Source organism: Canis lupus, chromosome 34, assembly GCF_003254725.2.
Source record: "Canis lupus dingo isolate Sandy chromosome 34, ASM325472v2, whole genome shotgun sequence".
NCBI classification, from domain to species: domain Eukaryota; kingdom Metazoa; phylum Chordata; class Mammalia; order Carnivora; family Canidae; genus Canis; species Canis lupus.
In genome coordinates, this window is record NC_064276.1 from 5,554,622 (window position 1) to 5,577,970 (window position 23,349).

Sequence of the window (23,349 nt, forward strand, 5' to 3'; positions counted from 1 at the left end):
GTCTTTTCACTTAAACCCAGAGCCATGTGATGGAGGGGTAGATATCTTAAAACTCAGAGATTGATCTACCCTACAGGAAAAATGGGATAGGCATTTTGAATAGGTTATGGATAATTGTGGCTTCCAGGCTCTGCTATGTAGGGACTTGCTACCTACATGTAGGGAAGTTCAGAACATTGGGGAGGTGATAATTAGATCCCCCTCCTCCATCCTCAGCCTCTTTGCTTTCCAGCTGCCTCTTCTTGCCTGGTACTTCCTTAGAGACCTTTGGGCCTTCCAGGCTCCTGCTAGCCAACAGAAACACCAGCCCACAGACAAAGGCAGGTGTTTCTCCCAGGACAGACCAAGAAATGTCCTCGGCCCATAGTCAGTCTTTTCTCTGCGTCCTCTCCTACTCAAGCATCATGGAGCTTTGGTCAGCTCTTGCTGCTTCAGCTAGAACTACTTCCTCTCCAAGAACTACTTCCTCTCCCGTCAACTCATTTAAAAACATGCTCAGACCTCTTTATCCCTTAGCAATACAGCAAACAAAGCTCAACAAGCTGAAAACAACTCACCTGTTTCTTGCTTTTGTGAAGCCAGTAAATAAAAACCCATTCTCTTTATGAATTAATTTTTAGCCAGTTTCTTTTTTTAAAGATTTCATTTATTTATTCATGAGAGACAGAGAGAGAGGCAGAGACACAGGCAGAGGGAAAAGTGGTATCCCTGCAGGGAGCACAATGCGGGCTCAATCTCATGCATTGAGCCAAAGGCAGATGCTCAACCATGGAGCCACCCAGGCGTCCCAATTTTTAACCAGTTCTGACCAAAATCCAGACCAATTTCAACCAAGACACGAGAGTCTGACAGATGAAGATCAAGTTAGTTTTGCTTGCTGGTGGAGTTGCTTGGAGACGGATGGTTCATGGGGTGCTGTGAGAAACGGTAGGACCTTCAGATTTTACTTGTGTTTCCTCCTGGTGAGAGAATAAATATTTTCTCTTTTCTGTAAAAACCTCAGGAGAACGGAATGATACTTTCCTCCATCACTCGTCTGCTGTTCACAGCCAAGTTTCTTGAATTTACTATTTTTAACTTCTTAACATCCCAGTTGCTGCCCATCCCACTGATTTGGCTTCTGACCTCCATCCCTTAACTGAAGTCTCCCTATACCAATAATGTCAAATTGCTGAAATTAAGGAATGATTTTTATTTATTTATCTGTTTGTTTGTTTGTTTGTTTATTTATTTATTTATTTATTTATTTATTTATTTATTTATTTTAGCCCTTACCATAATTGGCTTCTTGGATGTCTTTGACAACATTGACGGCTATTTTTGCCTTAAAGTTTCTCAGAAAACTTCACTGTACTGGTCATAACTGGTTCAGTCCCTCCATTCTGGCACTTCTTCGGGTTTGGACTCTCTTTTTCCAGACCTGAAACACAACTTGTTCCCTGAAATTTCCTCCCCTACCTGCCTGGCCTGCTCCCCCTCACTTTGCATGTTTTTTCTTGGGCTCCTCATTTACTCACTGTAGCTTGGCCTCTACTCCCGGCCCTCATCTCCCAGATGTAGCTCCAGATCTGCATGTTTATTTCCAACTAAATTAATTAAAGTCCTAATGGTACTACAAACTCAGCAAGTTCAAACCACGCACCTCCCTCTTCACCTTCTTATGTAAGACAGAGGCTCTGTGATTCTCCCATCCCTGGAACCAGAACCCAAGGCAGCATATCACATCACTGCTGCTCAAGAATTGAGTCTCCATACTCATTCTACAACTGACTTGTGGCTAGCATATCTTTAACATGCCTCTCAGATGTGTGTTGTTTTTTCTTTTTTTTTCCCCATGCTGTCTTTGGTCAGGATGTTCCATCTGTTGCCTGAAGCCATGCACTAGGCTCTCTCTAACCCACTCTCTGCAAAGCAGCCAGGATGAGCTTTCAAAAACTTAGACCATTTTGCAAATGGATAGTGGACCTGCTTGTACAACATTGTAAATATAATGAATGCTGCTGAATTTTACGACTAAAAATGGCTAAGTAGAAAATATTATGTAATATATATTTTGTCACTGTAAAAAACACTTTACAAAAAAACTATCAAAAATATTGAAAAGTTACCTATGATAAAGGCAAATCCTGTTAATGTAATATTAGGATTTCTTTTTTTTTATGATAGTCACACAGAGAGAGAGAGAGAGGCAGAGACATAGGCAGAGGGAGAAGCAGGCTCCATGCACCGGGAGCCTGACGTGGGACTCGATCCCGGGTCTCCAGGATCGCGCCCTGAGCCAAAGGCAGGCGCTAAACCGCTGTGCCATCCAGGGATCCCAATATTAGGATTTCTTGACCCAACTCATAAAGAGCAAACACACAGAAAGCCAAATCTGGGTTCTGACTGTGAAAGAAAGGAAGAAAGGAAGGAAGGAAGAAAAAGAAAGAAAAGTAAACCAAATCATGTTAGTGCCAGGCTTAAAAACATTTCCATGCTTGCTTTTCTGTAAGAAAAATATGCCCACTCCCTTCCTTGGAGGCACCAGTGGCTTGCTCATGGACCGCATGTGCATCCATTCTGCCCACCCATTCCTCCTTTATCCAGCCGCTCCCCATCTTCCGCCCATGAGCCGCATCCTCTCCTACTCTGGACAGTCGCCCAGGCTGTCTACTCCACTGAGACATTCTTACCCAAGGAGCTCCCTTCTCAGTCTGCAAGGACCTGTTCCAGGTTGTCCTTGGAGAAGCCTTCCCTGGTCACCCTGTCCAAGGAGCCTCCTGGGATCCCCGTCCCATCAACTTTCTCTTTGCTTCCTAGCAGGAATCCCTACTCGTGATCATGGCAATTATGACTCGTTTGGTGATTAATTGGCTGTCTCTCTTACTAGAAATTAAATTCATTAAGGAGTCTTTTCTGTCTTGCTTAACATTACATCCAAAGTGCCTGTAGATACCCAGTAAATGCCTTGAGGATGAGAGAATAAATGAATGTGTAACCAAAAATGAATGAATGAATGAATGAATGAATGGGATCTCTATTGTAGGGAACTTCTTTTCTCTGTGTGCAGCCACCTTTTTTTAAGTGCAAATTTGATCATAATTCTCTTTATAAAATTTTCCTAAAGCCCTTTATCATCTACACAGACATGACAAACTCAAACATCTCCAGGAGCCAGTTAGGAAAGCGGCATAAGTGGACCAGACCAAGGAGTGGTGAGGGCAGTGGCAAACCTGATCACCAGGAAAGCTTAGCCTTTGTTGCTGTGGGGAATGCAGGACCAGCCTTGCCTAGTTATCTGGATTTTACTAAATGGGTAAAAAACTTGCTATCTTTTTGGTGAAATCTTTCTGAAATATTGGAACATAATTTCTCTAACATCTTGAGGCTAATACTGTAGAGATGAAATAAAATATTTCTGCAGGCTGAATCCAGTTGCAGGCTGCCAGTCTGGCATTTGGGATGAAGTCTAAACTCTCTGCCCATGTCTTTGTTGTGCAGCCTCTTCCACTCTGCAGCTGTCCACAATCTCCTTTGTCTGTCCTTGCATTCCTTCACTGCCTACAAAATGCAAACGGCACCCTTGGAGAACCTCTTCAGGGGGTCTTTTCGTCTCAGGGATTCCAAGTGTCCTGTCCCTGTCTGTCTTTAGCATTTACGCCAGCACTCCATCCCTCGTATGTTGTGGACCACCATATGCCAGAGGTTGAGTTCTCTTGGGGGCACGCAGGTTAGAGCTAAACAACAGAGCCTAGAGTTTAATCACAATCCACTTGGATGAGTGGATTTCCTCCTGAGGTTCAGTTTCCTCCTGCTTACATTGGTGAGGAAAATGAAGAGAATGTATATGCAGTGCCTGGCACACATTAGGTACTCAGTGAATAAGAGAGATTATTAACTGCCCAATGTCTGATGCAATTTCTGACATGTCGTTGGCAGTTAATAAGCATTAGTTGAGTGGCTGAATCTCAACACTTAAAGCCTCCTCTTTCCATCTTGTCATGCTCTGTCTCTGCTGTGTGATTTGCTGCTGCTCTGGCCAACCAGCTGTGGGTCCTGAGCTCTCCTGCCCTTCTTGGCGTGTTGTTACCTGTACCCAGGTCCCCGCAAAGCACATTTCACACAATTCCCATCACTGTTCGCCCTTATCTAGACTTTAGCCGACTTCAGAGCCCCTAGGAAGCTACCACTCATCATCATAATAGCTGCTCCTAAATTGTGAGGATCAGAATCCTTGCCTTGGGCATCATACAGTGTTATGGGCTAACTTTGTTCCCCCAAAATCATCTGTTGAAATCCTATTACCAAAGCACCTCAGGATGTAACTATATTTGGAGACAGGGCATTTAGAGATAATTAAGGTAAAAATGAAGTCATTAGGGTGAGTCCTAATCTAATACGGTGTCCTTATAAGAAGAGGAAATTAGGACACAGATACGCAGGGAGGAGAGATTGTGAAGACACAGATAAAAAATGGCCATGTAGAAGCCAGAGAGAAAGACCTCAGAAGAAACCAACCCTGCTGATACTTTGGTCTCAAAACTCTAGCCTCCAAAATTGAGAGCAAATAACTTTCTGTTGTTCAAGGCAAATAACTTTCTGTTGTTCAAGGCACCTAGTATATGGTACTCCGTTATGAGAGCCATGGTGTACATTAAGTCCATTTTACCCTTTCAGATTATAGAAAGAAGATTGTCTCAAGCATCAGGAGAACTCGATTGAGCCCATTAACTATGGGGAAAAAATACAGACAAAACAAACAAAATGAAAACCTTCCTTTTGTGGTCACTGCTTGAGATTAAATTAACTGTAGAACAATTTACCAAATAATGGGATATCTCTCGGTTCTTAGTTCTTCAATTACTAACATTTAATGAGTCTGCCTATACCAGCAACATGCCTGGCATTTTTCCTACCCAGCCATTCACTCTTCCATCATGCATCATCCATCCAACCATCCATCCAGGTCCACACCAGCAAGACTTTCCTTCTCAGTTCTTGAGATATTAGTTCTTGCCAAAACCTTAAACCATAATGTCTTACTTTCTGACCAAAACTTGACATTTTCTTGAGCTGCAGTTGTCAAATTTTTAGGCTTTCTGTCTTAGCCTTATTATGCTTATATTCATTACATATAATTTCATTTTCCCAACAATAAATGAAGATTCTTAGATAAATTCAAGGTTACTATATATATCCTGCTTTGCCAGGCAAGAGTCTCATTATGCATAATTATTAACTTTATTAAAATTATTCCTCCATTCTCTAATGTATCCTGGTTTGGACCATAAATTATATGTTAACCTTAAATACAGAAAAATTCAAATTACTCTTCTCAATTGAAAATATCAGTTCCCTAGTACCATACAATGCCACATAGCAGACAACCAAAAATTTCAGTGGTCTTCAACAGACATTCCTTATTGTGGGTTTATGATGTTCATCTAATCTAGAGCTGAGCCAGGTTGGCTTTAATCATGCATCCAGGGCCAGCCCAGATGGGCTGAATGAGGATGGACTTTGTTGGGATGACAGGGAAGGCTCTGCTCTGTCCCATGCAGCTAGTTGGGTATCTCTTTGGTGAAGACAGAGACATTGGAGAGGAAGTAAAAATAAGCACATTTTTAAGCTTTACTTGTGTTGTCTGCTGACATCCTATTGACCAGAGCAAATTCCACAGCCAACCTTGGTGTAGGAAGACACTGCAGAGTAACACGGCAAAGGCTATGGACATACGGACAAAGGAGGATTTAGGTCATTAGTGTAATCAATCTACCACACAAGTCACTGAAAACATTGCTTACGTTTATGTGCCCCTCTCTTCTTGCCCCATAGCTTTAGAGGAAGGGATGTCCCTCACTCTATTTGAGGGCTGGTCTTAAATCACTTTTTGCTCCCTTGTGAGGATGGTATTCTGAATTATTCCCTCAAAATACTGAGTTGAAAGAATGGCAAAAAAGACACTCTGATGCCATTGTCTTGGAGAAGTTACAGTGACAACCATAGGGGGAAAGACTGTGTCTTCAGGAGACATTCATAGGTCACTTTAGTCTGGGGGAAATTTGATGATGTCAGGCCCTTCAGGGACCCTTGTTCCTCAAGGCAAATGTCCTAGACTAGCAGGTGCGTTATTTTGCCTGACCAGCATGAGGCTCTGCCCAACTGCAGGAAGTCTTGAGTAAGGGTTTGCTAAGGTTCTTGTGACCCTCATCACATTGTTTGGAAACTCTAGCATGAGTATTTTTCACAGTTACAGAAATATCCCCTTGGGAAGCTGGTCCTTTGGATACAAGGGTTGGGATTCACATACTACACCTTCCTATGGCACCAATGCTGCCTTACTGCCTCAGCCACCGGTCCTGTGTCACTGTACTGGCAGCACACATGACCAGCACATGTGATGGTTCCTCCTGTAACATTTGGAAGACCTGTCTGCTACCCTCAAGGACAAGGGCATGAGCATGTGAGACCAGTCAGTGGCCACCCTAAATTATTCAGCTCTATTTTCTTCTTCCTCTTGGCTGGCCTTTACTACTCTAGGGGCAGCCTGCTTCCTTAACCTCAGCTCTTAGGACCTCCCCCCCAACACATACCCCTTGTTTTCCTTTGAGGAGCACTAGGCTGTTTCCTGAAGGCAATGTACTCTTCCTTACTTTAGCTCCCTCATAGTTGGTGTCAATTCTGATTTTCATCTCTTCCTTTCTTCCTCTTGGGTCCTTTCCACTCCTCCTTCAATGCTCTGTGGAGTTAGCAGTTTTTTGATTCATTCAGTTCTCTCTTACCCATAATCACCTCCCTAAGTGTGGTCTTACTTCCATGGGCCCAGAACTCTTGACTAGCCCTCTGCATGACACCTGCAATGGGCCCCTCTTTCAAGTTTGGCAAACTCTGAGGCCCTGACCTCTGTTCCCCTAGTTCCTCCCCAACATGTCCCCTCTCACTATCATATTCACACAGCGCCAGCTACACTGGCCTCCTTGTTCTTTCTCTAGAGTGCCAGACATTTGTCTTTGCCTTTCCCACCATCTGAAATTCCAGCAGGCCAATTCCTTCAGATCTTTGCTTCAGTATCACTTTCTAAGTGAGGCCTGCCATGATACCTTCTTCTCTGATGTTCTAACACCCAGCTTAGCACCCGCTTAGTTCTGACCCCTCTTATCTTCCTCCATTTGTTTCCATAGCTCTTATCACTTTCTAATGTACCCACAAAAGTATTCCTTTTTATGATTATTGTTATTGTTTTTCTCCCATCATTAGAGTGCAAGTCCCACAAAGTAGGTATATGTCTATGTTTTGCTCACAATGGATCCCAAGTGCTTAGAAACACTATTTTTTTTTAATGAAGAATGAATAAACTACAGTTTTATAAACTTCTTGAGGTCAGAGTGACATCCTATTCATTCGAGCACCCAGCATCTTACTCATAGACTAGAACATAGTCCAGACTCAATCAATAACTTCTGGATAAATAAGAGAGAAACAAACCATCTTGAGATATAGCAGAAATATTAAAAAGGCTAAACAAGAAGGGGAAAAATTCTCTGTTACTTATGACCAAGAAGAAAACAATACATTGATCTTTTTAAAACAAATTGGGAAGCAAGAGGGCAAGAAGTGACAAATCTTACTTTTTCCATCTTTCATCTATCCTTATTTTCAACTGCTTTTTCAATCATCTATTTGGGGAGTGGAATCATCTGGATATATCACTAAAGGAAACAGGAACATAAGTGATGTGTTTGATGATAAATCAGAGTCTCGAAAAGATCTGTTCTTTTTGCCAAAATCACTGTTAAAATCAAATATATGGGGATCCCTGGGTGGCGCAGCAGTTTAGCGCCTGCCTTTGGCCCAGGGCGCGATCCTGGAGACCCGGGATCAAATCCCACGTCGGGCTCCCGGTGCATGGAGCCTGCTCCCTCTGCCTATGTCTCTGCCTCTCTCTCTCTCTGTGTGACTATCATAAATAAATAAAAATTTAAAAAAAAATCAAATATATGATGGGCATTAAGGAGGGAACCTGATGTGATGAGCACTGGGTGTTATACACAACTGATGAATCACTGAACTCTACCTCTGAAACTAATGATGCATTATATGTTAACTAATTGAATTTAAATAAAATAAGATAAAAAAGAAAAAAATCAAATGTATGTGCTAAGGGACATACCTAAACTAATCTAATGCCTTGTAATCTTAATCAGTTAATAAGCCTCTTTACATGATTCAGTAAGGCAGGATTACTAAAAAGAAGTAAACGCTTAATGAATAATACCCAAGGTAGAGATGCCTCCAAGTAAAGAGAAGCAAGAATGGTTCCTTAAAACTAGAATTTAAGATTGAGCTCCTGAGCTCCAAGTGAGCTACCGGCCTGTCAGTGGATTGAAAAGTCGGTGGGAACTTAGGAAATCTGTCTCACAACTTTACTGTCTCAACATGGATCTTCATTTGGCCTACACCAGAGGATTCCTAATTTTTCTTCCATATGTGGAATAAACATTATTATTCTGTCCACAGTAGTCACAATGAACTCCACTGCTTCCTTCCTTCTCAGGGTCATGACTGCATATTAAATGATCGTATATGAAATTCACTTACTTATTTCTTATCTACAACCCTTCTTAGTTTAACAAAGTCATTTTATGATCTATTATTTGTAATAAAGAAGACTCTTAAGCATACTTAATTGCCCTGGTTTGAAATGTTTTGAAGATGTGAGCTAAGCATGAAGTAGACTCTCTATGGTTTAAAAATAACAATCATTAACTTTCTAGTAATTAAAGGTAATTTAGTTGGAGGAAGAAAATCCCATCTGTGCTTAACTCAAGAAATTGTTTATGATTTTTGTGAAGACAGGTGCTTGGTGGAGCCTGGCACCTCTCCCTGGGAGCCGACACACCTTGCAGCCATCCATCCAACCATTGTGGCCAGGCTAGGGTGGCTTTCTGGGGCTCTGTCCTAGGGCAAATGAGAGCCCCTTTGGCAGACTCCACACAACTCAGTGCTCAAAGATATGAACTTGGCCTGTCCTAGGCTCCTCCTGGACCTGTGACATTTGCTAACACTGGAAATTTATAAGTGGTAAGAGAAAATGGAGGAAAAACAAAGCAAAGATAAATGGGATTTGGAAATGAAGGATATTTGTGAGGAAAAGTCTCAGAATTCAACACAGAGATGAGGAAAGACTGGGTACCAGCTGGCTGGGCATGTATTTGATCTTTGCAGAAATGCTTGAAAAGGGGTGTCTTTGTGAACAGGGTTGTTGTTTTTTTTTTTTTTTTTTTTTTTTCAAAATCCACAAGCAGAAGCTGAAGCCTGATTTCTGGTGCCCAAAGTTTAAGCCGGCTAGGCTAACGATGTGGACACAGGGCATATTGGGGCAAGAATTGTGATGTGTGAAACTCTCTTTTTTACATTTTGGGCCTCATTTGGCTTCATCAGGAGTCATCAGGCAGATTTTCTATATTGGGTAGGACAGATGCATTTCAGAAATTTTGTTGCAAGTCATGTTTGGTGTCATAGCATCAGAGTTTACTTTAATGAAAGTGCCTCCCTTACTTACAATGTGCCAGCTAAGGGGACGTGGTTGGCTCAGGGAGTGACCCCAGGTCCTGGGATCCAGTCCCACATCAGGCCCCTGCAGGGAGCCTGCTTCTCCCTCTGCCTATGTCTCTTGCCTCTCTCCCTGTATCTCTCATGAATGAATGGATAAAATCTTAAAAACAAACTATAATGTGCCAGGTATAGGGAAACTTCCTTTACACCTCATCTATAGTCCTCCACACAATTCTCCAGGCTTGTCCTCATTTTACAGATGAGCAGGCTCAGGCTTGGGGAAAGAGACATGCACCTGGCCCCCAGGATGTGCTCAGGTTTCAACGTGGATTGAACTGCAGAGCTTTTCCTATTCTTCCCTCTCTGCTTGCTCCTGGCCTCCCCGGGTTTGGTCAAAATATTTTAACAGACACCAACATCACCACCTTCCCTAGTCTCTCTCCCCAAGTTGGAGTTTTTCAAAACACATCAGGTTAGTGTTACAAGGCTAACCCAAGCCACATTTTGCCATTGAAAACGGACATGTGAAAACTGGAAAAAATTCAGTCTTTCTTTGGTCGCTAAAGGCTTGCCCAAAAGATGAATGAACCAGGATTTTTAAACCCCAAACCGAATACTGTGTCAATTTAATAAAGTTCTTTATGTGTACATACATGTGATAAAAGACACGCAGGGATCCATTTCTTTGGTGCTTTAAAAAAATACTGTAATAGTCTGTCTCTTTGGCTCATTCATCAAGCACTAAGTGCCTGAAAGTTGAGGAACCATGAAATCCCTTCCAGACTTTCAATGCAAGCTCTGTCCTTATGAGAGTAAGTCACTCAAAACATTGGAGTTTCAACTCACATATTCAAGTTAGAATGGTTTCACAGACCCCTCCATTTTATTAGCTGCCTTCGTGCTATCAGCAAAATACCACGAGGGCAAAGGGGCAGGCTTGTGTACAGTTGATCACAGGGAAATCTACAGCATAAGACATGGAGCCCACACAAAGAAGATAAGCCTCGACACACAAAACCTCGGCGTATTTCATGGAAATATACTATCGTCATATCAGCTCAGCAAGAAGGTTAAATGTGGATTGTCTGAAGATTAATTTGGAGAAGAGTAAGTCCTGGTTTACACATTTCATTGTCCTTGAATTATCACAGCATCCTATTTCCTTCTCAGAGTTGTTCTAGTTTGGATCATTAATTATATGGTCACCCTACATATAAAATATTCAGGCCTACACGTTTTAGTAAATTTTCTCCAAATAATATCTATATCTATATATCTATATATTTTTTTTTCTAGTGAACATTATAAAGCAACAGTAAACACTTAATTTTGGGAAGTTATTTCAGGGTACTTCTACCTTCTTTTTCTCTCGGCTCATGAAAACTCCATAGTTTCTCAAAACCAGTTTTCCTCCAAGAGTTTGGAATCAAGGCCCAAACAATGAAATGGATGCTTCTCTAGTTGAATGCTGGAGATGGCATTTGATAGGAACCAGACGATATTGCTATCTGATATTTCTTTCCATTAAACTTTATTTTTTTCAAAAGCTTTAGACCTTTTAGTTTTATCAATATGTATAAAACGCTTCCAGAATCTTTGAATTCAAGTTAATATTTTCAAAATTATTTTTCTTAATCTTTGACTATTAAATGTTTTCTGCACTTCTGAGAGCTGCTGTTTCTGATCCTGTGAGTTAAATTATAAACAACAACAGTAGTCACTTGTTTTTGTTTTTGTAAGATTTTATTTATTTATTCATGAGAGACATACAGAGAGAGGCAGAGACACGGGCAGAGGAGAAGCAGGCTCCCTGTGGGGAGCTCGATGTGGGACTCGATCCCAGGACCCCAAGATCATGCCCTGAGCTGAAGGCAGATGTTCAACCACTGAGCCACCCAGGTGCCCCGACAGTAGTCATTTGTAATTTTGAAAATAAAATCAGGAAACATAAGCCATACTAACTAGAATATTTCTGTAAAATATTCACAGAAGCGTGATGTGAAGAAACTTAGGTATGTCACCAGGTAGCCAACCAATCATGCTGGACTCTTTCCCACTCTCTTTGCGGTGGTTCATTCTCTCAATGCCCAGTGCTTCTGTCAATTTTGGATCTTTTCTGAGTAATCTCAGAGACCTTGTTTTATACGACCATTTGGGAAACAAAGTAGTAAAACAAAATCCTTAAATTATGTGTTAATTCCTTTTCTGCACGTGAAGTTCTTCAGGAAACTACCCAAACACATGTGACAAAAGCTGCATCTCCAGACGTTTATCCAGACACACACAGCACATGACGTCATTACGCAGGCTGACATATTCTTGTGCCTATTTCCAGCCTCGCTTAGTTAGCACATCTATTCTGCACAAAGTCCTTTCAGCTCTCTTTCACTTACATTCATTGTAAATTAGGGAAAGCCTGCTTTATGATTTCTTTGATTAAGTCAGAAGTGACACAAATTAGATTTGCAGCAAATTGCCTTTTAGCAAGAAACAGACTTTAAATATTTAAGTAAGGAGGGAAAACAGTTTGTATCCTCTCATCCTTTGTGGTGAGATTTAAAGGCTCCTCACGTCGGTCTCCAAACAGATTGTATTGGTGACTGGCGGCCACTGCAGACAGCTGCCATCTGATGGCTCCATGATGCCATGGTGGGCTTAAATATTATTCCTTTTCTTTCATGTCTTTGAAAAAGGATAAGACACTGCTGGCTTAATTTCAGGAAGCTCTGCTTTCTAGAAACGGAACTTTTCCATTCCAACAGTAGGACACACTGAGTCTGGTCCTTGTCCTCCCAGGCCAACTGTACGGGGCAGCCCAAGCGTTCCCAAATATCATCTGGCTCCTTGACTAAAGGGGCATCTATATACTACAACATGGTCTTTTCTTGCTTAGTTAGTAGGATGACATTTGAGCATTTCTTTTATAACTTCATAAAAGGATTTTCTGGAGATAGGCAAGGTGGTGGGGGGGAGCTTTATAACCATTGGAAGAGGCTCTCATGACGTGGGACAAACCTCTATGAGAATCTGGGCAGGAAGTGGTTTGGTACGGTGGACCCTAAACACATGACAGACACATGAAGTCACAGTGCTCAGCACACTGGAGTCACAAGGGCGTTATTTGAAACGGTGTGTCCAGAGCCAGGTCACACGCTCTCCAACGACACTCTTCTTAATCAAGATTCTGAGTTATTGCCATTTCCTCTCACTTTTTCTATGTATTCCTGAGAGCCCTTGGAGCTCTGAGATTCGGTTCCACCTGGACACTTTTTTCTCTCTGCCATCTGTTCTCCAGCCAGTCCCCGCCACACCACTGTAATCCAGGGATTATACAAGAGTTGCCAATTTGGTGTTCTTGAACACTGGTAACACAATTGATGTCCTCTTTGGTTACCATGGTGTGTGTGTGTGTGTGTGTGTGTGTGTGTGTGTGTGTGCATATTCTGGATACAGGAGCTCCAGGTCAGATGGCGTGGTTTCTACATTCAGTCTTTAGGAGAGACTGTAACTGTCTCACTCTGACATTACCAGCTCTTCTTGCTCTCCGATGTGTTTCAATCACTCTATTAATTATATGTCAATTGGTACAATTCAGTTTAACCTACCAGAGCATACAAGCAATTCAATTACCCCAGCAGATACCTAATTATCCCTGAAAATGTGTTCTAAGAGATATAGTTGTTATCTGTACCTTTCTAGTGATTATGAATACTAAAGCTTGTTTTGCTATAATTATCCTAATTACATGGTAAAATTCATTCACTTGCTTATTAGTCGGAATGTCTTAGAAAAAAAAACAACGTAAGAATCAAATCTAGTTGTTAGAGTTTTAAAAAATAAATCTAAGGGACAACTGTGTTTGCAAAGGCATCAATGGGTCCAGTGCATATACAACAGAATGTTATGCAAATAACATTTGAGAAAAGGAAAAAAAGAGAGAGAGAGAGAGAGTGGCAGCTCCGAACATCTGGAAGCTGCCCTGGTGTTCACAGCTAGGCCATGTTACTCTCCTATTGTATGTAAACAATCTCATATAAAACTGGTTGATTCTGACATTGTGGGAAAATGAAACAAAACAAAGCCTCTAGATAATTTTCATTTAAGCATAGACAAAAGCAAAGTCACTTTTTCGGAATCAAGGTTTGTGTCTCTCCCAAGTTCATATGTTGAAATCCTAGCCCAGCCCCCAGTGTGACCATACAAGGAAATGGGTCTTCGGGAGGCAATTAGGTTGTGAGAGTAGAGTCCTCATGAATGGGATTAGTGCCCTGGAAAAGATCCCTAGACCCTCTTTCAAACGCTTCCCACCACGTGAGGACACAAGGAGAAGTCGGCTGTCTTACCAGATCCTGACCACCCCGGCACCGTGATCCTGGCCTTCCCAGCCTCCAGAACTAAGAGAAATAAGTTCCATTGTTTGTAAGCCACCCAGTCTTGGATATTCTGTTACAGCATCCAGAAATGGCCCAGACAGTCACCAGGACACACACAGAGTATCACAGACTCCTCCTCCTCCTGCTAAAGGAGTGACTGTTATTTCTTTATCTAATTAATGCTAGAGTCACCCCAGCTTCCTGTGCCACCCAGTTTACACAGTCTTAGACCCTACCCTGAACTACATAACTAAAATCCAAATACTATAATAGCTTCATTTTATTTTTTGTATATTTTTTATTGGAGTTCGATTTGTCAATATATAGCATAACCCTCAGTGCTCATCCCATCAAGTGCCCCCCTCAGTGCCCATCACCCAGTCACCCCACCTCCCCACCCACCTTCCCTTCCACCACCCCTTGTTCGTTTCCCAGAGTTAGGAGTCTCATGTTCTGTCTCCCTCTCTGATATTTCCCACTCGTTTTCTCTCCTTTCTCCTTTATTCCCTTTCACTATTTTTTATATTCCCCAAAGGAATGAGACCATATAATGTTTGTCCTTCTCCGATTGACTTATTTCACTCAGCAGAATACCCTCCAGTTCCATCCACATTGAAGCAAATGGTGGGTATCCATCCTTTCTTATGGCTGAGGAGTATTCCAGTGTATACATAGACCACATCTTCTTTATCCATTCATCTGTCGATGGACACCGAGGCTCCTTCCACAGTTGGCATATTTATGCCCCTACTGTGGGAGATGCCAAGTATATCAATAGCTTCATTTTAACCCTTTCTCCCCGAGACACTCACCACTCTCCATGGTATGGGTTCACCCTTGACCCAACAAGCAACAAACCCAGCTGACCTAACTACAGGTTTTCTCCTGGCACTCTTCTGCTTTATTTAAATGTTAACAATAAAATTTAATTGGAAGTGTCTATAATTCCCAATTTTCCCTTGAGTTTGCTCAAAGCTTTGCACAGTTTTATCAGCTCTGTCTCCCTCCTTGTTGGGGAGAAGCTTCTGGCTGCTTTCAAATGCTTTCCTTTGTTTTTGGTTTCCAGATCACTATGATATGTCTTGGTATAGATTTCTTTGCATTTTTCCTACTTGGAATATCTCAAATTCTTGAATCTGTGATTGTATATCTTTTGCCATATAGGAGAAGTTTTCAGGCATTATTACTTTATTATTTTTTAAGATTTTACTTATTTATTCATGAGAGACACAGAGAGGGGAGAGAGAGGCAGAGACACAGGCAGAGGGAGAAGCAGGCTCCATGCCAGGAGTCTGACAGGAGACTCGATCCCGAGTCTCCAGGATTCAGGCCCTGGGCTGAAGGCAGTGCTAAACTGCTGAGCCACCCGGGCTGCCCCAGCCATTATTACTTTAAATACTCTTGTAGCCTTACTCTCTTTCCCCTCCTTCTGAGTCTCTGAGAACAAACGTGCTGGGTCATTTGTTTTCATCCCACAGGTCCCCGAGGCTCTGCTCCCTTCTGTTTATTTATTTTTTCAGTCTCTTTTTCTCTGTTGCTCAGATTGGACGAATTCTATCGATCTGGCTTCAAGTTCATCCTCTGTCATCTCCATTTTGCTATTGATCCCACCCACTGATTTTTCAAGAAATTTTCCATTATTGCATTTTTCAGTTTTATAATTTTCATTTGGTCCTTCTTTTTGTGACTTTTATTTTATTGATGAGATTTTCTATCTTTTCATTTGTTCCCAGAGAGCATGTAATGGATTGTGGAAGTATTATCATGACAGCCACTTTAAGATGCTTGTCAGATAAATCCAACATGTGACTTATCTCAGTGTCATTGTGAGCTGATTTTTTTTTTTCAGTTCTAGTTGCAATTTTCTTGGTTCTTGGTAGGATAGGTGCATTTTGATTGTATCTTAGACATTTTGCCTATTACATTAAGAGATTCTGGTATTACTTAGATTTAAAAGAAATTTTTTTTAAGTAGGCTCCATACCCCACATGGAGCCCAACACAGGGCTGGAACTCATGACCCTGAGATCAAGACCTGAGCCAAGATCAAGAGTCAGGAGCCCCTCAGGCATCCTTATTTAGATTGTTAATTTCAGTATGTGGTCATTCTGTTCAGGTTTAGCATGCAGGTCCTGAACTGCTTTAAGGGTTGTGATTCCAAGGGTCGTTTGCTCTTTATTGCAATAATGGTGTCATTTTGATCTGTTTGGTGCACATGCTGCTACCTGAGCCCTTTACCCCCACGCCCAAATCCCTGATGGTACTGCGTGATGGAGCAAAAAAGTGTTTCCCCAGACCAGATGTAGGGTATTTTTCTGGTGGGGAGAAGAGTCTCAGACCTGCAGGACCAAGAGATTTCCCTGGGTGGGCACTTGCTATGGAAAGATTTCCTCCCCCACTAACCTCTGGGGAATGGAGAGGATTTCCCAAGTTGGATGAATATTGTTGTGGGACACTCTTACTGGTGCACTGTGATTGCCCTTGTGTCTCCAGGTGGGGGAGTGGAGTCTCAGTTCAATAGAGTCAAAGAGTCTTCCTGGGCCAGGCTGCCTATTGTGGCCAGGCCCCTCTCCCTGGTTCTGCATGTCCATCTAAGTATTTCTCAACAGAGGAGAGAAATCGCACTTGCTGGAAACAGAGTTTCCCCTGGTTGCTTACTGTTGGGGAGGGTCCTTATCACCCCACTGCAATAGTGCTCCTACTCCTATTCAACTGGAGAAGAAGACCTTCTTTTGCTAAGTCAGAGGTCAGCAGGTGTCAGGCCTGAGTTGCTTTCTTCCGTTGGATACAGGGTTGTAAGACATCCTGCACCCCAAGTCAGGTCATCCTTGTGCCATCTTTTAGCATTCTCCTTTGGATGCCTCTTGCATTTTCCAAGGGTTTATAGTTGTGCTCAGTGAGGAGCAGGGAGAAATGGGTCCCTCCTAGCTTGTCTAGGTGAAAAGCCCTGATTTGCCCAATTGAATTTTGACAAAGGTATAATAGCAATTCTATAGACAAAAGGTACATTTTTTCATCAAATACTGCTGAAGTGATTTTACAATCATAGGCAAAAACAACAAAACAAACAATCAAAAAAACCCTTTTGATCTTAACTTCATATCTTAAACTGTAAAACCCTTAGTTTAGAAAAATAACATAAGAGAAAAATTTCATGATCTAAGGCTAGGCAAAAAGTTCTTAGACTTAATGTTAAAAACAATTCATAAATAGAAAAATCAACAAATTCGTACACCATCAAAATTAAAAACAGTTACTTTCAAAAGACCCTGTTAAGAGAATGAAAAAAAAAAAAGACCAAACTATATTCTGGGAGAAAATAGTTATGAACCATGCATCCATAACGGACTAGAATGTATTAGAAAATTTAAATATGCAACAGCAAAAAAGAAAGAACACAAAAGCAAAAACCAATTCAATTTGCAAATGTCCACATACATGAAGAGATATCTTGCCATAGAGGATATACCAATGGCAATTAAGCGCATGAAGAGATGTCCATCGACACCTTTCACTATTGGTGAAGCACAAATTGAAACCACAATGAGATAATACTGAACACCTATTAGAATGGTGAAAATGAAAAGAGTGGCAATATAAAATGTTCAAAAAGATGCAGGGGAAACCGTACATGCATTGCCAGTGGGAATGTAAAATGGTGTAGCCACTCTGGAAAACAGCTTGGCAGATTCATATAAAGCTAAACATGTAACCGTCATACAAACCGACAATTGCATGTTGGGCATTTATCCCATGAATACGACTCTGCAAGACAGAGGCACGGACAGCTGATACACCCAGCAACATGGATCTGCAGGAAATTATTGTAGAATTCCTCAGTTTTCCCCCCATCTGGTAGCATGCAGAACATTGCATCAAGTACTTCACATATATTTCTACTTTTCAAACACATTGTATGTATGTCTTGTACCTCTAATCTATTATTGAAAGCCAGGATGAGATTGGTCTGTTATAAATGGCAGCTTCTTACTGTTACACACAAGGAACTGTATTCCTATCCAACCAACCTATGCAAGATTCCGATGAGTATCAGTCATCATTTTAGAGGATTTAGAGCTTATAAATGAATTTTAAAGGCTTGGGTAGTCCTGAAAGTCCTCTGCTCCAGGAAAGCTTTCCCTTCTTTCCTATGCCTTTTTAGTCCTTCTTGCTAGAATTTATCACATGTGATACACTCCCAGCTTCTCTGCAACACAACTAGGAATGAAATTCCCAGCAATTTCCAGATCATTCTGTCCCCTTTGAGGTTCCACTTCCCTACTTGTATTTTTCCTCTCCTTCAAAATGTCTCTCTCTTTCTTTATCTTTTTTCCTCTTTCCTTCTTTTTCCTCTTCTCTCCTGCCCAGTTTCTTCCTGCTTTGCAAAGTTTGGCACGTTTCTCAGATTTCTAGTGACTTTATTATTTCTTATAACTCGGAATAACAATATAAGACAATAAGGGAAGTATGGATTTTTACGGCGGGTGTGAATGACGTTGCAACAACATTACATCCTCTCCACATGAAACTAGAATAATTCTCTCTTCATGGCCTTATAGGCCCTTATAGGCTCCAATAGAGAAAGTAATAAATCTAAATGATGTTCTTGATTGCTGCATTTTCACTTTGGGCACCTGATTTATCAGACAGATATACTAATACACATTTAGACAGACAGCTCCCAAGTGACTTAAAATATGCTGAGGAGTTTTTATGCATATGCTGTTCAAATTACAGTCAGCAATAACTTCCACGTGACATTTTTTTCACTCCTGGCCATTTGTTTTTATAATGGAGTCGACAGACTCCCCGAATGTGATGAGAGTTCAAATCTAGAATGGGAGGGGACACTGAAGATGGGGACTTGGGGCCAGAGAAGCAGGCACATTTGCACCAAGCAATGACCCAGTTTCCGGGGTGCCCTCTGGCCAGAATGGGGGGGAGCAGCTGTGGGGGGTGCAGCTGGCCTGTGGGGGTCCCAGTCACGGCCTGCCTTCCCTTGCATTGTGGCACGGTGGAGCAGGGCCTGTATGTGGACCTGACGGAGAGGAACCTGCAGGACGCTCAGAAGTTCATTCTGATGCACGAGGTGGTGTAGCCGGTGACCTCGGCCCCCTCCTTCATGGAAGACAACAGCCGCTTCTCCCACATGGTCATCGATGTGGGGCAGGGTAGAGACACGCTCATCCACATCATCTATCTGGCCACAGGTAGGAGTTGGCGCGTCCACTGAGGTGTTTCCTACCGTCTTCTGAATTTGTGGTTCGCTCTGAGAACATGCAATTTCAATGTCAAGCAAATCTACCCCACTCCTGTATCTTTGTCATCCTCTGCGCTAGTGGTGGGAAAATTTCTCTCTCTCTCTCTCTCTTTTTCTCTCTTTCAAACTTTGTTGTAATTGGAAAAACAATACTTAGTACCTCGCTATTGCTTCTTCACTTTTCATAAGATAAGTCATTTCTTGACAAGACTGTTTTAATTTGGGTGATTGAAGACAACTGAGCATTAGGTCAGATGATGTTTTTAAGTGAAGCATAATGCTGTGTCTGTCATGGTAATTTCCTTTTGGCCAAAAGATAATATAGCAAAATATTTTTGTTGTAGGATAGTATGTGGAAGCATTCTTGGAACCATTCCCTTGGGATAAGGAACAGAGCATCTTATAAAAGATCTTGGGGTAAATCCTCATTAGGTCTGACAGGTAGACTGTTCCATTTCCAAAGTACTATAAGGCAGTAGTGCAGTAAGAAGTCCAGGAATGTTCTGTGTTTCTGTTAATTGTACATGCAGCTTGAGGTCCTGGAGGCCAGTTTCAGGGACCTCCTCCCAGTTCAGCAAGTTTGCCCAGCATTTCCCCGCATTTGGTCCTCCCACATTGGAATTATACACACTCCCTCCCCTTTTATACCATTTCTCTGCTCGGCAAATAATTTATTTATTCCTCAGGTCCCAGTATAATTTGCACCCCTCATTCTGTAATCACTCATTTATTACTTTATTTTGTTCACCGAGTCACTAAAACTTATAGGATTTTTACTATTTTGTGGTTCAGTTGAGCCCTGATGAGTCTGATGGTGAACTTTTTGGTAGCGTCCTTCTCTCTGGGAGCTTACATTCGAATGGAGGCAGTAGTTAATGAACCAGCCACAATCTCTTTCTGGCACATGGGCCATTTGACTGTGATGTTTGTTTTCTTTTTTTTTTTTTTTAATTTTTATTTATTCATGATAGTTACAGAGAGAGAGAGAGGCAGAGACACAGGCAGAGGGAGAAGCAGGCTCCATGCACCGGGAGCCCGATGTGGGATTCGATCCCGGGTCTCCAGGATCACGCCCTGGGCCAAAGGCAGGCGCCAAACCGCTGCGCCACCCAGGGATCCCTGATGTTTGTTTTCATTGTGCTTATACAGGATTTTAGAAGCTTCTGGTGACTTCTAATGAAATTTGGTTTGCACTTAAGTTCTTGAAGAGTCAGCTTGTTCAATCACTGTTTAAAACATGTCTTCAGGGATGGTAATACCCATATGAAGATTTTTATTCTACATAATATGTTTGAACAAAATCTAAATCTAGTCAAATAGAAAAATGTGCCTAAATTATGACTCCTAAATGAAATCATTATCAACATTGGTTACTTCTCTTTTTTTAAAAAAAATATTTTATTTATTTATTTATTTATTTATTTATTTATTTATTTATTTATGAGAGACACACAGAGAGGCAGAGACACAGGCAGAGGGACACATAAGCTCCCTGCAAGGAGCCTAATGCAGGACTCGATTCCGGGACTGCAGGATCACGCCCTGAGCTGAAGGCAGACGCTCAGCCACTGAGTCACCCAGGTGCTCCAGCACTGAATACTTTTCAACCATCTAGAAAGTTGAATGCCGAGTCTGCTTGGCATACTCTCATGCCTGGACCAGTCTTCCTCCTGGACACCATAGTGAGGGGAATCAGCTCAGGCCTCAGCAACAGTGAGATCCCAGGCTGTCGATCTGTTGTTCTGGGGCTGCAGTGGACTTTACCACAGTCTTGGGTTTTTTTGTTTGTTTTTAATTCATGGCTATTTACAAATTGAAATTATGTGGCATATGTAATCAAGATGTTGCTAATTCCAATCAGAGGTTAGGATTTTCCACAAAGATGCTCATAAATATACAGAACTCTTCTGCTCTATTTCTTGCCAGCAAGGTTGTTAAATTCAAGGAGAAGAGCTATTTACAGTGAGACCGGGCACCTTCTCGCAGGACAAAACTATGGGTATATGGGGTCTTAAGGCTCGGTCCCTTTTCTAAACCACACACAGTGACACAGGACAGCCGCATAAGAAGTTCTACTAGAAGCTCGACTCCCAGGTTGCATTTAAGTTTATTTAGACTAGCCTGACAATTCTTCATTATCTTTATAAATGAACTTTGTCCCCCTCTCCATAAATTACAAGTTTTATGTCTCGGCTAACTTCTGGATCTTTTCATTTGAACACTTGCAACATAGTTAATGTTGCATTTTGAAAAAAAAAATGTCATCTTTCGCAAGAATCTGGAATCTTGGGTTTGGACTCTTGAAAAAGAAACCAGGTTTGGAGATAAATTTATTCGCTCACACTTTGGTTTTACTTGAACAGACACACATTGGAGAAAACTTGCCAATGGCCATTTTAAAAGCTGACTTGTTTTATTTGTCAGTGTTACGCAACAATGGAAGTGAACTAGACCTGCCCCTAGTGCTGTTTACGGGGCGTCTTGAAGTTCATGTGGCATTTCCCTGCTGCTGAGTCCAACAGCCATTCCTAGATACTTCTGGGTCCATTTTCTTGCTGCACTCATGTCTCTCTGCTGTTGGAAATCCAGCCAGAGTTAGGCACAGTTTTCGGGCCGTATCTGTGTTGGTATTTTTGCAACTTCTTTGAAGGTGTTCTCAGAGCAGGAGGCAAAATAGTAAATGGTAATGTTGGAATGTTGATGAGTGGAGTTCTCTAAATGACCGAGTCATATCCAGACAGCTGCTCAGTTTCTCTTTACACTCTTAGGATTACAGGTGTGCTGACCATTTGTGTGTCTGCAAAATTGCTTTCTTACTTGATTCTTCTCTCCTCTCAGCTCTGTGACTATACTTTTGCTTGTCTCATCTCATCTGCATCCTTGTTCCTCACCTGTGGCTGTTTCTTAGGGCCATGGCCACAGACAGGTTTTCATGAGTCATAGTGAGGGTGCCAGGTCAGTGAAGAAGAATACAGTCTGGAATCCAGGAACACCTCCTCGGCTTCATTGACCAGCCAGGTAACAGGGAGAGACTCCAAATTGCTTTTTGTTCCTATGCACCATTTGTTGTCATTTTGTTCACATTAACAGCTATTAGGATAAAAGTGTAATTATGCTATTGCACTGGGATAGGTGGCTTAAGAGCAGGAACAGCCTTTTTTTATTTCTCACACTCAAAGGGCACAGCTCCATTATGACAACAGGGGACCACAGGTTGCTCAGGTCTACAGGTAGACTGCTCAGGAGATACTGTCCTTCTATTACCTTCTATTACCTGAGAAATGCCAACCATTTGCTCTCTGACACAAATACTAATTAGTCATTCATTTATTCATTTAGGGAATATTTGTTGAACACTTACTTTAGGCTATGTTTTGGTTTAGCTGCTTTTGCTACTAATATGTCAAACTTGGGAGATTCTCAAATATTTGGATCTGGGCATAGTGCCCACCAATTTACTCTGGTTGGAACGAATGAGTTACTGGAAGGACCTTCTCTTGATCTGGACATGTGAGCTATGGTGAATGATGTGCACTCAGTTATAAGTTCTGAAGTTCAGCTGCCATGCTCTTCCAGTCTAAGTATGAACTTTCCAGGGTGATCTAGCTGGCTCAATATCATGCTCTCCTCCTCCCACCCCCAACCTGGCCCCTAGCCTGGCAGGAAGGAGGGAAGGATCACATAGGACACTATGCACCATTAGGAAAGTAGAGTGGAGACAGTGCTTCTGAGGCCTGGAAATGCATAATCAGTATTTGAAGGAAGAATGAAGAAGGGAAAGCCTATCCTTTTAAACAAGACCTTGAAGGATGAAGAGCCATTTTCCAGACAGAGAAAGGAAATTAGGAAATGTAAGGGAGGGAGCCTTGACCAATGTCTGGAAGACTGGGGCCTTGTCTTGTGGACATGGAGGGCTCAGTGTTACTTAGAAGGGCAGTGCACTGGGTTGGAGCTAAGGAATCATCCTATCTGTCCCGTCCTGCCTCTTCAAAGTCATAGAAACATCCATCTTATGTGTGTTTTCATGATCTAACTAATTGGATCAAGTATAATGAAGATCACGAGGTTTGCAAAAAGACTTTGGACAGTAATTTCGAGTATTGTAACAGAGCTGAATAGTCCATACATGATGTACCAGCAGCTCCATCCCCAGAGTTCAGGTCCTCAACCCTTGGGCTGGGAG

At 41.9% G+C, this 23,349-nt stretch overlaps 1 pseudogene; it reads left to right on the forward strand.

The window, feature by feature from the left end:
• Positions 1-2,820: 2,820 nt before the first annotated feature.
• The window catches only part of LOC112662685 (synaptosomal-associated protein 29-like), a 32,957-nt pseudogene continuing 12,428 nt past the window's right edge, over positions 2,821-23,349 (forward strand).